We start from the raw sequence: 15,886 nt of genomic DNA, 5'->3' as shown, positions 1-15,886 counted from the left end.
TGCACAAGGCCAAGTCTATTTTTAGGAGAAGAGCTGAAGAATTTCCTGCAGCTGAAAAGGTCCTAAATTTTTTACGAGACGAGTTTGAGGACCTATGTGTGAGTTATTCAAAGGTGTCTGGGTGATTTTGGATCATATATTCACTGAAAGTCACTGGGAATTTTGTTCCTAAAATGCTTTTGCACTTTTAAAAAAATTGCCATAAATCTAATTCTATATTTAAAATTAAGCTGTAGTGTATACATTATAAAACTGAGATTATGGTGTGACACTTGTTTTTTCTTGATCCTACTTACTGAATATGTTCAAAGATGTCTCTTTAAATTGCTGGTTCTAGAAGCTCATGTCGAAATCTGAATATCAGCAAGTTTTCTTTGGCTCAGTCACCACTAAAAAAGTGCACATGTCATAAGGTAATGGTTTTGATGATGGTAAAGTGTAGTCAGTTCAAGATAGCATCCATATGGAATGATTTCCATATCTCTCATCTATAATGGAATGATACGACAGAGTTTAGCAGAATTGCAGAAGTACAATTTATAAATCCAAAATCTCGAATCAGGGAAAAGCGTCCTTTTCACACAGAAGTGTAATCAGCCACATGACATTATGATGGTCAAGAGCATAAGAGAAAAAGAGGTTAGAGCATTATGGAAGAGGGGGTTATGTGTCACTGGTGTATGCACTGGACCATCTAGAAATTGCTGCACAGTAAAATCCAGAGCTACAGTTTGTTAGAAGCCAGGAAAAGAAATGGTGGAGAGGACTAATTTACAAAATAAGTTCTTAATATTCTCACTCTATGAATTATCAAATGCAGAGGTTAGAGGCAGTATGGCAGTCCTCAAGTGATTATTTATTGTTCCATAGATATTAAAGTGTAAAAGGAGTGGAGAAATGCAAACATACACTTCTGATTCATAAATACTGAGAAAGGTAAAGGTTGTTTAGGATTCTGGTATTATCAATTTCTTTGAGAGCGGAAATGTTGGACACATCTCCTTCAAGAGCTCTTTGTCCATGGGAACAAAAAGAATTAACATGACATTTCTGTGAAAGGTATGCTCCTAAGGTTCACTGTAGTATGACTGCGTTGTCCCAAGCTCATGTCTCAGAGGAAATTTATTCATCCGTCTGTCAAGTTGTGTTTGTAAGTTGAATTGTCCTTCAGCTGACAGCTCCAGAGCCTCCATAATGAGGGTTTCTGAAGCTACAGGCATTTTTTTGATTAATTCTTTAGCTTGTTTTCCCAGCAGCTGTGTTCCTTGAGCAGCTGACATGTTGTGAGAGGCATCTTTTCATTACGTTAACAGTATTTCAGTTATCACTGCATCATTTTGGGTGCAAGGGAAAAGAACTGTTAGATTTCCAGTGCAATACATAACCTTTAATTATATCATTATCACTAAGGGATAATGCCCTTAGGAGTCCTCACTCAGGAGTTGGGACACAAAAGTCACCTCTCTGATCCTGTTCATAAGTTCTGAAACAAACTACCTGAAACAAATTTCATATAACAACTGAAATTAGGAGGAAACTAAGTCTTTCAATCCTAGTGAAATGAAGAAACTTGAAGCTGGAAGTTTTCAAGTGAAGAATGCTGTCACTTTCAACACTTCCTAGATCAGTTGTCCTATGTCCAAGGACCATGATATTTGCTGATCTTAATTTCCTTTTTTTCAGAGATTTTAAAAAAGTTTCTCTATCCCAACAGCCCATCCTCCTTGTAGAGGCATGGGAAGTCCATTATTGAGGCACTAGGATCACATTACCCTATCCTTGAGTTCCTTAATGGGTGTGCATTTAATTCATTAATGGCATTTGCTCAATACATTTCAGACAAATCTTCTGGAAACTATTGCAAATTACACTTACATAGGTAATGTTTAAAGGACATGTGTTTGTCCATTTGGAATGAAGTCCAGCCATCACAGAGCATTATAACTCATTTTGAATCAGGTATGTCTTTCACCCCTGTGAATAAACCATCTGCCACACAAACTGACTTGAATGTGAGCTCTCCAACTTGAAATGAATTAATACTGTTTTGTGTTGTCATGAAAGGAAGGCCTCTTTTGTAGTCATTTGTGCAATTGCTGAATCATTCAGCTACTCCTACATATAAACAATACTTTAGTACCTACATAATCTACACTACAGTGGTTTTCATTGAGAAGATGGAAATAACATGAGATGTTAGCTTTTCTCCTTGATTTGAGAAATTAAGGCAGGTTTGTTTTGTTTTTTTTCCACTAGACCCTATAATTGATTTATGTATTCCTATTTCTTTATATCCAGGCACAGAGGTTATGAATGGATATACAGAAGGTAGGTGCACTCTGTATGTTTCTCCTTCCAGGCAAAAGATTTCCTTCCGACCTCTCAGACATACCCAAACAGAGTTTAAATGTTGCCTGTGGAGTACATCTGCATGGAACTTTAGGTGCGTAATCTGCCTGGCATTCAGTCATCTTAAGTTTTAAAACACTTGGCTCTTAATGTTTTGGCTCAGAAGGAGGGATTTTGATCCCTACACATTTTATAACAGGACTTCAAATACGGTCTAGGGAAAATGAAAATGTTTCCCATATATGGAAGAAAGTTGTCAGTCTCAAAGCATGTTCTAGATGGTTGCTTTGCAATGTCCAGGGAAAAGAGCTGGGAGTATCTCATTTTATAGCTAAAATGAAGAATGTGGGGTTTTTCTAACATGAACAGCCCACTGAAAACATAGCCAAATATTCCTTCTGATAATATTACTTTCCAGTTTATTTCCAGTTGTATAACACCAGGCATTTAGACAATGATGGCTATCGTGCAGGAAAATAATTGAATGGATCAAACTTAAATTGAGAATCTTCAGTAGGAAAGAGCAGCAGAATTCAATGCTGTGCATAATGCGTTTTTGTTATCTCAAATACACAAAGTCAGAAAAACCCTCCCCTCCCCCCAATTCTTTTAATATTTTCATGTAGAAAGAACTTATTTTCCATTGTTTAACTTAATTTGCAACAGTAATTAAAATGTGATCTCTTCTGCTTGTGCAGGTAAGGATTTAATGGAGACCAAGCCATAGGTGACTTGATGGACTGTCTGGGTCAGCCTGTCATAGAAAGGTCCTTTTGAATTAGAGTGTTAATAGAAGAATTTTGAAATGTTAACCTGAATAATGTGTAGGAAGGAACAGCATGGCTGAATGTTTGAACATGTTTGAACACCTCAGCTTCTGATAACACATATTATCAGAATATGTGTCATACCACCTACATGAATGGCAAGAGTCACTTCCCCCCCACCACTATTGTTGCTATTAGGTGATTTATCAGATTTTACTTGTGCATCAAGTAATACTTTATTGACTTATTTCTGTTCCAAGAATAAACAAAATTCACCTTGTGGTCCAGAGTTCCCAGCTGTATAAAGATTGTTAGGTAACTTTATTCACAGAAATTGTTGAATATAACTAGATTTCATGCTACAAAAAGCACACTCTCTGTAGATGAGATTTAGATCAGAAACAATCTTTACCAAATTTGCACTTAAAATTATGCTTTCTTTTTAACAGAGATATTAATACACCAGACTAATACAAGCCAAAAAAATGACACTGATTGGAAGAAAAGATTAGCAACAGTATAGTTTTGTTATGGAACAAATTGAAGTTTTTATCCTTATAGCAATTTAAATAACACACACTAGGAGTACTGCTTTTCAATCTGTTTGTCGATTTTAGTGTTTGTACTGTGCCCATCAGAACAGTATAAAAAAGCGTCTCCAGGGTACATAAGTGCCTAAAAGCATTTAAGATCCAAACTCAGGAAATGAAAGACCAAACTCCCCCACTGTGATGGAGGCACTTATTTCGGTATGATTTTCTCCAGAAACTACCTGCAATGTGAATAATAAGCCTATGAAAATCAAGGTATTGACACTTCTCAAATATGCTACAGAAGAGATTTATTTTGTCTTTTTTAAAGGACCAGTGTGGTCTGACTGTCCGCTGGACCTGGCAGCCTGATAGAAGCAAGGCAGGGGCTCACATAGGGCAGTAGAGGAGGCGCCATCCAAAAAGCAATTTTGATCCATGGGGTGAATTCCTATGCTAACATTTACCTTTTCACTCCAGCTCTCCTAGAAGACTGTCTAATCCTGCATATTCTTAAAACTGAAGTATTTATCACAGAAATCAAGAGTAGTATTTTCAAGGTAAGGAGCAACAGAAATTTCATGTGCTTGCTTTGAATGTGTATTCAACCAATAACAAAGATGAACTATTCATCATATGAAAAAAAATAAAATTCCTCCACTTTCTTTCATTACAACCCATAATTAACAGCTTCCATCATCTAGCATTAGATGTTACTGAGTGATCAACACTTACTACTGTCTGTTATAATATTTACTTAGTGATGGTAAACATCAAGTTTCATAAATTTTATTCAGTTGCATCTTGGATGAATCTGGCAGAAAACACTGCAACAAACAAAATCTGTGCTTTCATAACTTGTGGATGTTACATCCAAAGCTTCTCATTATACCTGGCAGTAGCTTGGCATAACATACCTAGGGCAGCTTTATTGTAGCATTAGGCAAGCTCAGAAATAGTTTGTGGAAGGATGATTTAAAGCTGCTGTCTGGGTGAGATCAGAAAATATATTAATCCCTTACAGAGTGGGGAAAAAAAACCAACAACAAAAAATAAACACAAATTATTATTTTTAAGGTCAAGCTATTTTTTTTTTTTAAATAATGTATAAATATTAACATCTCCAACAATAAACAATAAATAAATTGAAATTACCCACCCTTGTGTTATGTTTACATGTTCTTTTTGTCATGATTCAAACAATTCAATGCATGTGAACATGTTTTTTAAGAATACTAGTCTGTTTTAAAAAAACTACTCATTGTGAAGCACCTCGAATAATTGTCAAACCATACTTTTCAAAAAGTATTACCACATACTTGACTCTTAGACCTCGCACTTAAAAAAATAATTATATAGACACCACAATACAATCTTCTGATTGTTTTTCATGTTTCATGTGAAGAAAGTTTTGTTAACACCTTCAACTATTTTGGAGATGCCTGATTTTATTGCTTTTCTCTGGACATTTTACTGCTGACCATGCTGTTAGAGTTTAGCCAATTCATCTCACTATGCTGGGCACTCAGGAGGTGCTTGCAGTACACAAGCAACAGGAGAATACAGGCACGTGTTTATTTAAAAATGCAGGCACATGGTATCAGGAAGTCCCACACTCCAAAGTGCTTAATGACTGTATACACTGGAACATCACAGTATGATTTATCATTGCAGTATGATTCAATGAATTACTTAATGACTTAGAGACAAGGGCTGTAGTCCTGAACCGAAAAACTGTAACTTAATTAATGGAAATTTTCTCAGTTTAGGATCACAGCACTTATACCTGTGGAAACGACAAGGAAAAGTATTTTGTGGGTTTCAGCCTTTGCTTTCAGAAGAGAGTGGAAACTGAAACTATATTCCTTTTGTAAACCTTCAACAAGGAAAACGAATCAGATAGCAAAAGGCGTTCAGTCATTAACTAGAGGGAAAGGGCAGATTCATGCACTTAGGACAGTAAGCTTAATTCATTTCAGTCTAATTGGACTGTGTTAAATATGTAACAAAATTAATATTGAAGTCCAAATTGTTCTCTTGTAAAAATCAGTGAACAAATTATTAAAAGGTAGAGCATACATTTTCCATATTTCCTCTAAAAACAAACAAAAAAAAGTAATAAAGATAAAAATACAGTAAAATAGTAGTCAAACCAAAGTAGTCTAGTTAACAGAGCAACATTTCCCTCTAGTGGTCACCCCCAAGCAGCCAAGTTTCCCCTAGTTTCTAGTGCAGAATTTGGATGTGCAGCCAGATTTCCAGAGTGCTGCAGGCAGCCCCTAGGGCAGGAGGCTCCCTGGAACAGCTGGGCAGCTGCAGGAGGGGACAGGTGCAGAACTGCACAGGAGCAGGAGCACCTTCTGCCATAACTGCTGCACATATCCCATCTCTATTTTTCATTATATACATATATATACATATATACATATACATACACACACACACAGATATATGTATGTATGCATGTATATCTCCATAACCAAAGTCATACTTTTTAATTGTTTTTCAAGCCATTGAAGAGAAAATATTCTGCTTTGAAACATTTTTTAACAGACTAGAAGGGGTAGAGAAGGGCAGAATCATGTTGTAAGAAGCACTCAGGAGCATGAGGAAGCCAAAAACCAAGACAGGCACCTGGAAGTCACAGGTCACGCAATGAAGGCATCTCAGCCCAGCACAGCCATGGTAAAATAGCAGCAAGTTGTAATTGTGATGAGCCCATATGGAACGTTTTAGAGGTGTTAAGTTCCTAATTAGAGATACTGGGGCCTCAGCAGGCTGTGTTGCACAGATGTACTCTGCTCAGAGCAAAATTGCAGCTAGGTAATGTGGGCGGTCATGATAAAAAGTGGAATTGATTGAAAACATTTACAAATACCAGACACCCAGGTCAAGGAGGGGCTGTGCCAGAGTAGGGAGTTTTCTTGTGTCCTTTTAACTTATTCCTCTCCACTTCTCCATTTCATTTAGAAAGCTGTTGCACTTCTGAACCTTGGGACCTATGCAATGTTCAGAACGCTGAGTTTTATTCAGATCTGAATTTTAAGCTGAGAAGATTTTGAGTGAAAATAAGATGTGCTAATTTCTGAGAGTCTGTTCATGAAGTGGTAGGAGATGGTTGGAGAGAAGGTGGAAGAATGTTCATGTCAGCAAAGACACAGATAAATGTTCACACATTCCTGTTCTGATGGGGAAAGGAAGAGCAGGGGAGAGATTAAAGGAGTAGAGGAACACAGGAGGAGGAAGGAGATGAAAGGAGCCCTTAGATGATGATAGAAAAAGGAGAGAAATGTCTTAAGCTTGGATATCTTCAACTTTGTAATGAATCTGCAATATTTGGCAAATGTGCTATGCCCAAGTTTAAGTGAAGCTTTTCAGACCCTCCAGAACTGATACACAGATGCACTCCAGCTAATAAAATACATTCAGCAATAGTGAGCAAAGGCTGAGTGACTGTAACATGACATGAGGAAAGAAGAAATTGAAAATATTTTATCAGATATGGTTCTACAAATATTTTATCAGGGATTTGGCTATTCATGAATGAAGAGTTAGACAAGAGTGAACAAGTTAGACTACAATCTGCCCCCTTTTGTAGACCTTGGCACTGGAAATAACGTCTGAAAATTAGAAGTTAAGCAATATCTAATTAAGCTGAATCCTCCCTGGGAATAAACAAGCAACATTGCTTGAAAAAATTGAAAATTAAACATGATGAATTATTTCTTAGATATCTATAGTTCTCAGATAGACAAATCCAAAAGCTGGTTCCAGATCCTGTAGGGAAATTGGTTTAGCCAATTTTACAGCAAAACCAGGTGGGGTCTCTGTGAAATTCACTAGTAAATCTACCAATCACTGAGTTTTGGGTGTATTCTGTGTATACAATCAGACATGGGAGAGAGCAGATAAATATATGATTTTCTTTCTCAGCAATGCATGCTGATATTTTTATACACTTTCTCTTAGACATTGTAATTAAAAACTATCTTCTGTTAAATGCTGCTGTATACTTGTTTCATAGACCATTGTCTAGTCTGAGGATCCTGAACTGTATTTTCTCCATGTCCCGTCCAGTCCTGTCCTGTCCTGTCCTGTTCTGTTCTGTCCAGTCCTGTCCTGTTCTGTCCTGTCCTGTTCTGTTCTGTCCAGTCCTGTCCTGTTCTGTCCAGTCCAGTCCTGTCCTGTCCTGTCCTGTCCTGTCCTGTCCTGTCCTGTCCTCTCCGAACCTCTCCTCTCCTCTTTCCTTTTCCTCCCCTGTTTCCTTTTGGCATTTCAATCCTTAGAAGACCTATGAGTCATTAAGTGGAGTTCACAGTTTGTCCTCAGAATTCAAGTTTAAATATTAACAATATTGGGTACATTGAAGATCTCCAGAAAATAGCACTTGTTTTATTTGCAAATTGTTAGGATTATACTGATTGCTCAGTCTAAGATGACCATTTTGAGTGCATATCATAAAAATGTGAATGTTTCTATCCTTGTGAAAATAATGGCTTTAAGCAGCTTATATGCTTATTGTTTACAAGAGTTTAAAACCCAGAAAAAATCCAGAAACCTTTCCATATTTTTATTTCCCTTGATAATAAATTTAATTTTTTTCAGCTTCACCATGTTGATTCCTGCCATGTAAGTAAGCTGCTCTTCAAGAGCTTTGCTCCCTTTAGATGTGCAAGACAAAGATGACACCATGTATATCTAATGCTGGAAAAACACAGTGAAAGAATGCAGAAATGTGTGACCATCTGGCTGCTTGTCCACTTGAGCACAGGCTATAGGGGTCACTGAGACCCCTCAGAGTGCTATTGATACTGGACCCTGACAGGAAACACTTCAGCTGGTCCCCACAGGACAGAGGTGAATACACTCAGAGGTGTGTTACATCTTCAAACGCTGGAGCTGGTGACAAACCAAAGGAAACTTCTAGCTGCTTCCAAATGCTCTTCCTCCTGGTAACAGGCTAAATGGTTCCTGTCCCCTCCTGATAATCTGTGCCTTGGGGAAATAAATATCTGTCAGAGCCTTTCTAGCCTCACTAACATCCCCTGCATGAAGGACAAGTTAAAGTACAAACTGGGGGAATAAATTTTTAAAAATATTAAAGTCATGATGAAGGACAAAACCGTTACCCTGAGGGCTGAGAAAAAACATTTGCAACTCCACAATTCTTTGAACTCTAATTCCTTAGATTCATTTGAGTGGTAGGGAAGCAATTAAATAAGAGAATGGGAGATGCTGCCTATAAGAATGCAAAGGTTCCCCAAAGTTTTTTCCAGTTTTATATTGTCATAACTATAAACTGAGACAGACCTCACATAGGAGGTCAATTGCCCACAGACTGCCAGTAAATGCCCTGAGGTATTGGTACCCAGACTGCCATGTATGGTTTGTAAGTAATGAACGTATTCATAAAACCACAAATAAAATACTATACACACATAATAGTTTAAAGAGACAAAGATGCCAAGGCAAAAGTCTGTTGCTGAGTAGTTGGTTTGGTTTTGATTTTAGTGTTAGTCCTTCCAAAAGGCTTCCATAGTTAGTCCTTCCATAAGATTTCCTTATGAAACCCTTTACTCCTTATGAACATCTTCTGTCTGCCTGCCTCAAAATCTCTTCTCCTTACCATTTTTCTCCTTTCTGATTCACATTATTTTCATATATTTGTCTTATAAATATCTACAATCTATACAGGCATATAAAAGTGTATGTAACATGCCTCTGCTGTTGAAGGATTTTTCTGAAAATTTAAAAAACTTCAAGTTCTTGAAGCAAAGATATCTCATAAGTATAATTCTTATCATTTTAACTAGATCATCTCATCTAGGTGTGGTGCTTAGGGACATGGTTTAGTGGTAGAGTTGGCAGTGCCAGGTTCATTGTTGACCTGATGACTTTAAAGGTCTTTTCCAAGCTCAATGGTTCTATGACTATAGATTGGGACCTTCATTAAAGAAGGAACAAAGTTAGGTCAAGCCCTCTCAAACGTGACAGGATTGTGAACTTGCTTCTTTCCTCCTTAGCTGAAACCTAAAACTTTTCCACCAGTGAACAAAACAGAAAATCTGTCACTACAACAGTGCTGTCACAGAAGGGCCCTGGCTTAGGTTAGTCTTGAAGAAAATAGAGAGCTGGTGCAGTGGGGTGAGAAATCCTGGACTGAGACCAGTGGTGCTCCACAGCAGCAGGGACTGGAGGAACTCACTCACCTCCTTGTGGCACTCAGCTGCTGCTGATGTTAGTCTGTGTCAGATAAGAACAGGCAACAACTCAACAACTTTGATCTTGGAAAAAAAAAGAAAAGTAAGGCAGCCAAGAATATGACTTCAAAATGAATCAAATAAATAATCCTTATTTTTCATGATACGGTAATTAGCCAGCAGAAAAAGTGGGTCCAGCAAATAGAGCCTGGATAAATTAAAATGACTGACACAAAAATATGCTACAGCTACATTGTAAAGTAGCTTGGGATAACAGCATAAGAACTAGAAAAAGAAAAAAAATATAGACTGCATAGTAGAAGAAACATTCTTCTTTCCAAGATATTTAGCTGTGGAAGTAGTCTGCATAAAATAAAAAACATTGCAAATTATGCAGATATTTTTAAAGTGCTAGGGGGAAAAGTACATGGACAAGGAATAAAGGTAAATGTCATGATATTTTTCCACTGTATATAAGGAAGTAACTGCTCTTTAAATTTAGTTTTGATATGGAAATTGATGTCTACCAGGTATTTTTATACATAATCTTATGTTTAAGTCATTGGGGCTTCATTAGTGCAAAAAGAAAAGTGTTTTTTTTAACTTCTGTTCTAAGTGTTAGTGCCATTTTCAAAAGCATTATATCTGAAGGTTATCTGAATGCCCTAAACAATTTTCTACTGTAAATTTTGTATGGGCTTAGATTTAAAATAAAATTCGAATACTGCTGTTGCATAAAACCATGCATCTGTAAGTTAATATGCATAATAAGGTAGAGAAAAAGTTGAACACATCTATTGGAATTATCTTGTTTGACTTAAAAAAAATTAATGAAATGAAAAGGAGCAGCGTAAAAGAACAATGTTGTTTCTGTGATAAGTTATATCCTGCTCAGGTTGCTGCACGTCACTAAGAATACCACAGACAGCTTAGTGGTTTATTGAGACAAACTTCTCTGGCAAAGGTGATCTTATATTGCAATCACCCCTTGTTAAAAAGACATAAAAAGAAGATTAGCATACAGCCAGCAGGGCTCGTGCAGTGGATTCTCGTGGCTCATCTTGAAGTGCTCCAGTGAGGTCTGGCTTGTTTTTTACTGTTCAGGATCATTTCTTTTGCCACTCATGGAAGTCTCAATGATTTAAAAATAATAATAGCACAAATAGAACACATGACCTCTAACCCATTCCTCTTTGATTAAGTCTCATTTTATAACAAAACTATGACTAATGTCTCTTCCTTTGCCTTCAATAAACTATCATATAATCTGTCTATTATTCTTAATATCCTCTTGCCCCAATAAGACATTTGTGTTTTGTTTGGATTCCCCTGAATGGGGTGAATATTATATCTATAACCTACTGGAAAGCATTTCTTCTTAGACATATTGGCAGGGCTAATTTTGTTTTTACAGGTGTTTGTACTTGGAAAGGGGTTAGCCACAGTCTTGAAGGCTCTACCGCACTGGTACATCACAGGAGCACAGTGTGCTGTGGGTCCTTGAGCTGTTAACGGGAGGCAGGGAGGGAAGGTTAAATTAATCATTTATGCTTTATTTATACTTTCTCTTACTTGCGGAGTCAGACAAGCGGATGCCAGTTTTCCTCAGCTAAGGACTGTCTGTATGACATGATGTTTGATACCTGGCAAAGTATAATTTATGTGATTTATACTGTAAATCAAAAAAGAAATAAATACATAGGAATTACTGCAGTGCTGCAGTTTTGTCTGTCAGCTGGACAAGCTAAATAAATCCCCTTAGCTTGTCTTGAGAAATTTTTCTTTGATTCAAATAGATGTATCATCTTAATACTGTTTCTTTCTTTATCTTTGCTAAGATTTCTCTTTTCGTCTATGAAAATTTGGTCATGACTCAATTCCAATAGATTTCTTCTGAGATGATCTGAGGGAGATTTTTCTGGAGTGACTGTTGCTAAACTTGGTTCAAAAAAAGACAGAGTAGACAAAAATTAACTTTTTTCCCCCACCCCCTCCATTTAATTTTGTGATTTAAACATGCAATTCCAAAATTTAAATTGACATAATTTAAAGGATATGCACCTAATCAGAAAAAAGTCCCATGAACTTATAAAAATATGGTTACATTCCATCAAAATAAGTAGGCTTAGTGTTTTGCTGGATGTGATTTAAGCACATGGTAAAGTGTCTGCAGCATGGTCCTGGGTTATTTCCTCCTGAAAACCCTGTACTCAAGTTAACTGAGCACCAAACAAACCTGTCATGTAGAAGGGATTCATGAAACCCTCCTGGATGAACAAGCTATCAGTCGAACTTACTGCAAATGAACAGAAAATGGTTATTAGAAGCAGAAGGAGAGAAGAAATAAGCTGAGGAATCAATAGGCTCAGCCACAACATCAAATTCAAAAACTCAGGAACCAGTAAATGCTGAGGTAGTCATGTACATACTAGTGTGACTTGCACAAATGTTATGAGGCCATAAAGGGCATTTGAAGAGATACAATTCCACCACACACCACCAAATATATGTGTTCTAGATGACATTGCTAAGGAAAATAAATGAATGAACCTAACAGATTTAAGTTTCCCAGCAAGGACATTTTCCTTACAGATGCTCAATAAAAATAATGGAATAGTATTTCAAGTTAAATAATATTTCAATGTAAATAATATAACAGGTCTTCAGAATTTAAAATGAGTATAGATGAAGAATGAAGAAAGTCTTCTAATGTGTATTTACACTTTGGTTTGGTCAGCAAAGGTCTATTTTAAGCCATGAAAGACAATGATCTGACATGTATTACCTAAAAAACACACTGAATTTGAGGGACACAGATGGGAAAAAGTAATTTGTAATTATAATCACATTTATTACACTCTTTCCTTATTTCTCTGTTCCTAGCCATGTGTAGAAGCAGCATACTGCAAAGATTGTTTCGAAATGGCTGCATCCATGCTCTTATACCCAAACCCCACATTTTTTCTAGACGAGAAAACAAACTTTTCATGTTCTGGTTTAATTTCCTTTCAACATACATAAGTTAAACCTCTCTCAAAATGTCCAAATTTATAGCAACTAGAGTTAAAATTTTTCTACATAACTCCCTGCCTGCAGGTTTCTACTGCTGACATACAGCAGCTAAAGGATAAGACTACCGAGTGTTTTCTTAAAGAAATTATACAGGGAACAAGAAATCTCTACCCCTCTTAAGGTTGTTTCATCCTCATACTTGGTGAGTTTTCTTTGTTAATCTGAAATGCAGTCTCAGGATTTCATGGCTTTGGTGAAACTGGTGCAACTGTTGTGTATATCTCCACTACGATCACCTTGCTCATGCCCGACAAGAGCCAAAGATATTTTAAAAGCAAACAAACAAGGGGATCAGGAACCCAAAACTCCAGTAACATCTGCAACACACATGCAGCTTTATTTTTATACATTTCTTTTGATCCTACTTCCTGGATGCTCATCTGCAGCACCATTCCCATTGCTCTGTCACTGGGTGGTCAGATGGGTCCTGAACAGGTTAATGCTTTGACATCTTACCCACACTTGTAAAGTGTTCATCTCAAATTTTGTCCTGCACTACAAATAATCGACCTCATGTTCTTGAACAACATTTGAATTTGGTTTTTATCCTGTATAACCTAACAAAGTAACAAAGAAACATCCAGGTAAGGATGGTGTTTTGTTTGTAAAATCAAGATTTTCAGTATGATTATTCAAGAAGTTTTGACTCTGCTCTGCTGTGTGTCAGTCCCTCCTAGAGAATGTGGAGGGGTCTCCTGGAGAAGCAGTCTGTGATCATGTGTTGGTATACCACAGGGTAACTGTGAGCTGCCATTTCCTGACTTCCAAGTAGTGCTTGATTCTTCCAGCTAAAATTTTTGCACCTTCTAACATAGGTTTCAGCTTGGGTGGGTATTTTTGTATGTTTTCTGGTATTTTTTGTTTGTTTGTTTTGGTGGTTTTTTTCCCCTTTAATTTCCTAGGTTTGTGGTGTTTAAGACTTTTATTTTAAAGAAGAAAACACAGAGCTACAATTAATACACAACCTTCAGCTACAACACGGATTTATGCCTTTTGCACTACAAAGCATATTGGCACATCAGCTTGCAACACATGATCATTATGCTTAGAGTGGAAATCATGTGTTGGGGGTTTGTAGAGTTTGAGAGTGGCTGAAAATGGAATAGTTAAACTTTTTTTTTTCCTCTCCTGACAATCCAAAATAAAAGCAGGAAAATTGACTTTTTTTAAAAAAATAATCTTTCACTTCACACAGGATTAGAATGAATTTTGTGTGGTAAAGAGAAGACAAATTTAATCTAAGTTTAATCTCTAAATTTAATTTCTGACAAATAGCAAGAAGGAAAGATGACACCTCTTGAAGAACATGACAAATATCTGACAATGTCAAGTAACTGGCAAGTTAAAAAATCAGGTCTTTATAATAATCAGTAATGTGAATTATGCTCTTGAAACTTTGAACTTCTACATGTTGAAATGATGCACAGGGAAACTCCTACATCCAAATGACAAGAAATGAGTAGGGACTACATAAATGAGATAGGCAAAATATCCTAATAAAAAGCTTAAAAAATAGCCATGTTTCCCTATGAAGTTCTCTTGGGCACTCTGAGCAAATCACAAAGGAGCAAAGAGGATTATGGTCTAGAAATATGAATCAGCTTCCCAAGACTTTCAGGCTTCCTTTGATGCTATGACTTGAAGAATAGCAATACAGCATCCCCAGCAGAACAAGAGATGAAAGTATTCCTGTTCATCCCACTGAAGAGTTAGTATTTTACCCACTGTCTGGTTATTATTATGAATGTGTATTAGAGTGCCAGTGATATATTTGACCCTGCATTAGACACAAGAGTAAAACACAAAACCTACATAATTTGCATTTTAAAAATATACTTTTAGGTCTGTGAAAAACAGAGAGCTATTACAGAGTAAGGAATAATTCAAAGTTGCAACTAAATCTCTCAGGGTCTTTATAGCAGAAAGTAAGCTGTTCAGATAGGTCTGAACATGAAATAAATATCTTAAAAGATCATTTCTCATTGAACTACATGATGCAGTTAATTTCTTGCTGTATCCAGAGGTCTCACAAGAAATGCGGAGCATAACAGCCCTATAGTGTAACTGCTCTGCTGTATGACACATTGTTCACAATCTCCCAGACTACTTTCAAAAACAGCACTCAACTTAGGGGGTCTACCAAATCAGAAATTAATTTAGTGCCCTCTCAAAATTTTAATAATATCTGCTGCCCTCACCTCCGGTTACTCCGCTGGGTATGGTGGAATAACGCCGGATCTGCACTCTCCAGAGTTAAAGCCTCCTATTGTCACAGTGAAAGTTATATGCCCAGTGTGATTTTGCAGTACTTATAAAAGCCCACAAGCTGGCCAAAACAAACCCACTGGATGTGAATCAGCATTTCAATGTGGAAGAATTATGATTCATTATATTTAAGGCCAAGATATGAAAAAAGTTGCTTGGCCAGAAATGTAGTTAAGAATTTGTCAGCATATGCACTAGGAGGTCCTACAATCAATTCCTAGTAGTAAATGGATGTTAAATTTTTCAGCAAAAGAGTAGCAGGTACCTGCAGATGACTGCTGTTTTTTCAGCTCCAGCAAAACTTATCAACCATTTTTCCTTTCAAAAAACGAGTAGTCTTGTCCTTTATTAAACAAATGTATCTATTAACTCCAGGAGCAAGAAAATGACCACAAAAAACCAATAAATTCTGCTTTGTTCCTCCTGCAATGAAGTCATTCCCAATTATAGTGTTACACTAATTAAAAATAAATCATTTCTCTTTGAGCCCCTGAATGCCAGCTCTCACTGAAAAACTTTTCATTTTTATTCCTCCTAAGGAATGTTTTTAACACCTCTGAAATCAGTTAATTGTAACAACTCAAGCTGTTCCTCAATGCCACTAGTAATAAAAAATTAATTTCTATAAAGTGTACTGTTTTAAGCTCCTGTGATCCAGGAAGAAAATAAGCATGAGAAGGAAAAGGGACATGTTCCTATTGAG

Source organism: Cyanistes caeruleus, chromosome 5 (genome assembly GCF_971803275.1).
Source record: "Cyanistes caeruleus chromosome 5, bCyaCae1.hap1.1, whole genome shotgun sequence".
Lineage (NCBI taxonomy): Eukaryota > Metazoa > Chordata > Aves > Passeriformes > Paridae > Cyanistes > Cyanistes caeruleus.
Note: the sequence above shows the minus strand (reverse complement) of the source record.